Source organism: Schistocerca gregaria, chromosome 4, assembly GCF_023897955.1.
Source record: "Schistocerca gregaria isolate iqSchGreg1 chromosome 4, iqSchGreg1.2, whole genome shotgun sequence".
Taxonomy (NCBI): domain Eukaryota; kingdom Metazoa; phylum Arthropoda; class Insecta; order Orthoptera; family Acrididae; genus Schistocerca; species Schistocerca gregaria.
Genome location: NC_064923.1, coordinates 426,982,839 through 426,988,838, shown reverse-complemented (window position 1 = coordinate 426,988,838; position 6,000 = coordinate 426,982,839).

The following is a 6,000-nucleotide window of genomic DNA, read 5'->3' as shown; positions in this document are numbered from 1 at the left end:
ACGTTCCACATAACATCCCCTGTACTTTTTTGTTTAGTTTAATTTAAATTCTTACAATTACTGACAAACAGCACCTTGCAGGTCTAGTATGGATATCAATTATTCAAAAACAATCGCAGTCGAACAATGGTGTAAACGCTCAGAAGATGACCCCTTCGTCGGGATGAAATCGGATGGCGTTATAATAATAATAATAAATGTGATTAAGACTACTTCATCTCCACAACCATATTGTCCAAAAATCTAGTATGGATAACTTGGTGATAGTCCAACGTTAGTTGTAGTGAAATTGTCAGTATTATTTATAGTGTTACATTCAAGTAATTTTTGTATTGTTGTGCCTCCTTAGTCCTTTACCTAACTTAGAAAGTGATCCAAGTGGTGGTTTTTATTGTTTTACGAGATCTTCTAAAATCTGTTCTCATTCTTGTCTTGAGTTTATAGGCTGGCAAACAGGGAGCTCGTCTTCCGCAACGTAGTATTCGGAGAGAGTTTTCGAAAACATACTCGAAAGAGAACCTATAAGATTTTCCTTCAGGGCTAAAACACTGTAATTCTCTAAATATATTCATTAAGCTCTATTCCATGCGAAAAATAACTATATCCTAGGGAAACTACTTACCAGATAAAAAGTGTGGGGCTGTCTGGGACTATAACCTGGAACCTTTTTCCTGTCGCGGCAAACTGTCACCAACTGGTTTATCCTGACGCGAGCTACGACCCATCACTACACAGTCACTTCTACCAGTACCTTCTCTCGTACCTTGCAAACCTTCGAGATACTCTCCTGCCTACCTGGCGGAACTAGCACTCCAAGAAAAACGAACATCATGGAGACGTGGCTTTGCCAATGCGTACGGGATTGATTTCGGGATGAATTTTCACTCTGCAGCGGAGTATGTATTGATGTGAATATTTCTGACAGATTAAGAGGCGATTCTTTCGGGAAACTCCACACGAGAGTCTTGGACAGCAAACACGTCATGGTGTAGGCAAAAATTCACGTTCATCAAGCACGCGTGCTGAACGCCCTCTACCATGGTGCTGAGACCTAGACGTCATACGCCAAACAAGAACGTCAGCTCATCACCTTTCATCTGTGGTGCTTACGAAACATTGTAGACTCAATATGGAGGGTCATACATCAAACAAGAACGTCAGCTCAACACCTTTCATCTGTGGTGCTTACGAAGCATTGTAGACTTAATATGGAGGGTCTGTGTGACAAAAGAGATGGTCCTGAACGCTGAGAATTTATCGAGTACCACTTCCACCTTCAAAATGGCTCAAAGCACCATAGGACTTAACATTTGAGGTCATCAGTCCCCTAGAGCTTAGAACTACTTAAACCTAACTAACCTAAGGACATCACACACGTCCATGCCCGAGGCAGGATTCGAACTTGCGAGCGTAGCGGTCGCGGGGTTCCAGGCTGAAGTGCCTCGAACCGCTCGGCCACATCATCCATCGTCCACCTCGTACATTGCTTAGTGAGGTCGCACATGCCATGAAACCCTCTGGAAGACCTGCTTGCTTGTTTGGGGGAAGAGACCAGACAGCGTGGTCATCGGTCTCATCGGATTAGGGAAGGAAGTCGGCCGTGCCCTTTCAATGGAACCATCCCGGCATTTGCCTGGAGCCATTTAGTGAAATCACGGGAAACCTAAATCAGGATGGCCGGACGCGGGACTGAACCGTCGTCCTCCCGAATGCGAGTACAGTGTCTAACCACTGCGCCACCTCGCTCGATGGAAGACCTGCTTCGAGCTTTAAAGATTGCATCAAGCGCGATATGAACGCTTATAATATTGACTGCGACAAATGGGAGGTCCTCGTCGAAGAACACACCAAACAGAGAAAACTCATCGAGGATGGCAGTAGGTTCCGCGACGGTGCGAAAGAATTTGGCTGCAACACGAGCGTGTAGGCAACCGCCTCCAATGAAGCACTTCCTTGGTGTGGTGTACACTTGCTCCGGCGCTTCCTTATTGACAGACAATATTCTGCGAGGGACACGTGTGTGATGACTCTGGCCTGTTCCTAGACGGCTGGGTCCCCCGCGCCGTCACTTCCGGCCGCCGCCCACCAGGAGGGCGGCCGCAGACAGGCAGCGGAGCCGGCTCCCCGCCACACTGATTGTGTTCTGCATTATGCATATTGAGGGCCTGCCCGGCGCACCGCGGGCCCTGCGGTATCAGCCTTGTACATAATTCATACGCATCCCGGCCCTTTTAGCTTGTTCTTGGGAAAGCCTTCTACGGGCTGTTTTCTCCGTTGTGTCACTACACTTCGTCTGAAACCTTAAGAACTCGCCATACCACACGTGGCGTCGAAAGAAACACGCTCGTGAAGTGGCTTACGTTACACTCAGTGCAACCGCTTCTCTGATTTCATGTGAGCTGGTGCACGAAACCGATCCCATATACATACTTCAAGAGGTTGTATAGGAGACGTAGGAGATAAAGTTTCCCTTGAAAACACTCGTCTGGAAACGGTGCATATCCATGTCACATGAAAAAAAAAAAAAAAAAAAAAAAAAAAAGTTTTTCTTACTCTCGCGGTAATTTTCGTAGTTAACTAAAAAAATCGTTCTTCGTGATGGCACGGTGTGCGTTTCAATAATAGTGTGTATAAAGTAACATCTGATACACTCAGTCAAAAATACTTACAGTGTGATAAAATATTTCTGTCGGTACTGTGTAACCAGGTTTTCTCCGACTGAAGAAGTGTTTCATGAATGTGACTTCACATTCAGCGCCATAAGAGAAAAGCTAAAAATATAATATCACCGAATATTCAGGCAAAATATTCTCGGACTGGTGCTGCAAAACTGGAACTAAAAAAATCGTTCCACATGACGGCACGGTGTTCATTTCATTAATAGTGTGGATGAAGTAGCATCTGATACACTCAGTCAAAAATACCTAGTGAGTGACGAAGTATTTCTGTCGGTACTGTGTAGCCAGGTTTTCTTTGACAGAAGAAGGGTCTCATCACTAAGACTCCACATTGAGCGCCACAAGAGAAAAGCTAAAAATATAATATCACCGAATGTTCAGTCAAAATATTCTCGGATTGGTGCTGCAAAACTGGTGTCACAAGACCGCATGATAGTTTCACGCATGCACTCAATCTAGATAGCTTTCCGTATATGAAAACTGCCTGACGTATGTGAACATCAGTGCGGGAGTTGAAAGGGAGAGATAACGTTTTTCTACCTCCGTAGCCTACGTCGCTAATGCTAGCTTGTGCATATATGCACATATGAAGATATGGAAACAACTGGTAAAATAAAAAACAAAAAACTCGCTATCGGAGTTTCGCCAGAGAGAGGAGAAGAAATAGTGGCTTACTGTTGTTGACCACTGTTGCTTACCATCAGGCTCAACTCCCGCCTACCGGTTGGATTGTAGACCTTTTGACAGCGTGTCGTGGAATGGAGAGATGTGACACTAGAGATCCGTTTGTTGGGAACGCTAAGTGTGGCCGTGTCCTCCTTGATTTTCGAGACCAGCAGGCTATGATTCCGTATCGCATTTTACAATTTTCCTTCCTCCATAATTATCCTTATAATCCGTGCGGTGTAGCGCACGGCTTTCGGGTGGGAAGGAGCGCCGGCCCCTGGCAAGAGCCCGCCCGGCGGATTTGTGTCGAGGTCCGGTGAGTCGGCCAGTCTGTGGATGGTTTTTAGGCGGTTTTCCATCTGCCTCGGCGAATGCGGGATGGCTCCCCTTATTCCGCCTCGTCAGCGAATGCTGCGCAAACAAGTTCTCCGCGTACGCGTACACCACCATTAATCTACCACGCAAACACAGGGGTTACACTTGTCTGGTATGAGATGTTCCCTGGGGGTCCACCGGGTACCGGACCCCACAATAACCCTGGGGTCGGTGTGGGGCGGCGGTGGGGTGAAGTGGACTGCTGTAGTCGTCGTGGGGTTGCGGACCACTGCGGCTGCGCCGTGGACGGAGCCTCTAGATCATTTCTAGGTCCCCGTTTAACATAACATAACGTAACATAACATATCCTTATAATAATCTTTAACAACTACAACTACAGCAGTACAAACTCATGCTACAACGACACTTATTAAGCTAACTACAAAGATAGATACATTTGGCAATCGACTTGCGCAAGTAGTGTCAACTAGAACAGGCTCGAACTAGGCCGAGAGCCATGTCAGGCCACATAATCTACTTAGTGTCCTCTACAACAGCTACAAATTCGTATGAGGGGCAGTGTAGCTCCTTTTATAGGACAGTACTGCCTATAAACGGCACTCAGTTTTCCATACCATTCGAGTTATTCCAGCGTTAATATACAATAGTAACAGATAATGTACTGGGAGCTGTAATCGTAGCATTGTATTGTATTGTACTGTATGGAACTGGGGACCTAGAAAAGATGGAGACGCTTGATCCACGCAGTAGCCCTCAGTGGTTCACAACCCCACAACAGGCTACGGCAGTCCAGTCACCCCACGGCCGCCCCACACCGAACCCAGGGTTATTGTGCCGTTCAGCCCCAGTAGACACTCCCCCCTCCAGGAACGTCTCACGTCTCACACCTGACGAGTGTTCAAATGGCTCTGAGCACTATGGGACTTAACTTCTAAGGTCATCAGTCCCCTAGAACTTTAACTGCATAAACCTAACTAACCTAAGGACATCATACACATCCATGACCGAAGCAGGATTCGAACCTACGACAGTAGCGGCCGCGCGGTTCCTGACTGTGGCGCCTAGAACCGCTCGGCCACTCCGGCCGCCACAGACGAGTGTAACCCCAATGTTTGCGTGGTATAGTAATTAAGGTGTACGTGTTTACTTGGAGAAAGTGGTTGTGCAGCAATCGCCGACATAGTGTAACTGAGGCGCAGTAAGGTGAACCAGCCTGCATTCGCCGAGGCAGACGAAAAACCGCCTTCCCGTCCGGATAGCAATGTTTAGACCGCACGGCTAACGGGGCGGTCATTGTAGCATTACACTGTTAGAAAAGAACATCATTTTCCAGTGGAAGTACTTGCAAATGTGTGGGAAGAAGTAGCAGTGTTCGTTAAGTATTGTGTCTTTAACATGTTTTGCGTGTGAATAGTGCATTTGACGAGATGCTGTGTAGTTGATATTAAAAATTTATATTTACATATCTGAAATGCATGATCATCTTCTTAAATTTCCTCTCCTTATTCCGTACCATCAGGGGGTGTACTTGTTAATATGAATTTGGCACTGCCAGTGGCAGACAGTGGCCGAATGCCCATCTTGTCGCTATTCCCTACTCGTGGGACGAAATGTGTGTGTCCCATTTAAATGTGTTTAGCGTTATCTCATGTAAAAGTGCGAGAATGTTTTCGAAATGTTTTCGAATCGTGTAACTGAGGCTGAACGTGGATATCTGCCTGGTATTCACCTCGTTGGACGTCGGAAACTGCCTAAAAACCACATACAGTCTGGCCGACGAACCAGCCATTGTCATTAACCCGCTCGGCGGAAGTAATCCGGGCGCGGCGTGCATCCCTGAATACCAGAAACGCCTTACTAACGCGCGCGGCTATCCATAGAGGTACTTGCGAAACTACCTTCAATATTAAAACTGGAGAAACAATAAAAATTTGAAACCTACTGCCAGATCAGAAAGGTGTACCTGTTCGACACTCAAACTCGGGCGCTTTGCCTTTCTATGGCAAGCACTCTACCAACAGAGGGCGGGGATCGCCACTTGAGGCCTGGCCATTGTGCCGCCCTGCTCATGGCTCGGGAAAAGGAATCGATGGCAAAAATATACCAAGGGTTTTTCTTTTAATTTATTTTTTATTTATTTACTTGTTTTTGTTTTAATGGCAAGTAAATACCATAGTAAGTAATTAATGAAAATCATACAACAGCAAAATACGGAGTTTGTCCTGGTCGTCTTCTCGTATGATAAGAAGTACTGTCCCCTTTGTACAAAGACTGGAAGTGATCTTGAATCTTGGATCTTCCTCACCTGCCTCTTCTCCCA